The sequence below is a fragment of the Petaurus breviceps genome, unplaced genomic scaffold (assembly GCF_028583685.1).
Source record: "Petaurus breviceps papuanus isolate PSGF00001 unplaced genomic scaffold, PetGlider_PUasm1.0 164, whole genome shotgun sequence".
Lineage (NCBI taxonomy): Eukaryota > Metazoa > Chordata > Mammalia > Diprotodontia > Petauridae > Petaurus > Petaurus breviceps.
The window spans coordinates 3,061,677-3,062,351 of record NW_027185735.1 but is presented as its reverse complement, the minus strand read 5'-3'; the positions used below and the strand labels follow the sequence as shown (position 1 = coordinate 3,062,351).

General features: G+C 39.4%; 1 pseudogene; it reads right to left on the bottom strand.

The window, feature by feature from the left end:
* Positions 1 to 319: 319 nt before the first annotated feature.
* On the bottom strand, positions 320 to 448 carry LOC138156994 (U1 spliceosomal RNA; annotated as a pseudogene).
* Positions 449 to 675: the final 227 nt, after the last annotated feature.

The window sequence follows — 675 nt, the reverse complement described above, 5'->3', positions numbered from 1 at the left end:
TTGTGGTTCAGATTCAGTATTGAAATGAAGCAAGAAATATTCATAGGACATCTAACATTTAACAAAAGGAAGTTTATTTAAGAGTAAAGGATAGAATATACCACAAAGATACAATATGGACTCATTTGGATCACATCTCTACTTTCTTCCTATGGAGATGGATCTAATTAGGTAATTCACACAGCATGAGAAAATCCATAAAGTCTGAGGAGCATCCAACTCATAATGTACTGACTAGGTTTTTTAACATGGTGATCAGGAAACTGAATCAATTTATCAAACCCTTGTCTCCTTGGACAATGTTGCTTCTACACATGTTGCTACCAAATTATGCAGTTGAGTTTCCCACAGTTGGGGAAATCACAGGGGTCAGCCCATCCTGAGTGAAATGGATAAGCCTTGCCCTGGGGAAACCACATTTGTGATTATGGAATCACCAAGTAAATATGTTTTTCTCTCTTTTGCATGTGTGGTTTAAGTAAAATAAAACTTTAATACACTGGGGGCAGTCCTATGTACAGAGTGGAGGATACCAACAGATCAGTCTTTATAGTATATTCCTTTTGTACTGCCCTGTGGTTTTGAGGATACTGCTCGGGGTTTGTCACCCTCACTACACTGGGCACTGCACAGATATTCGTGTGTGACTCTTTATATGGTGGAGGGCCAGGGGGA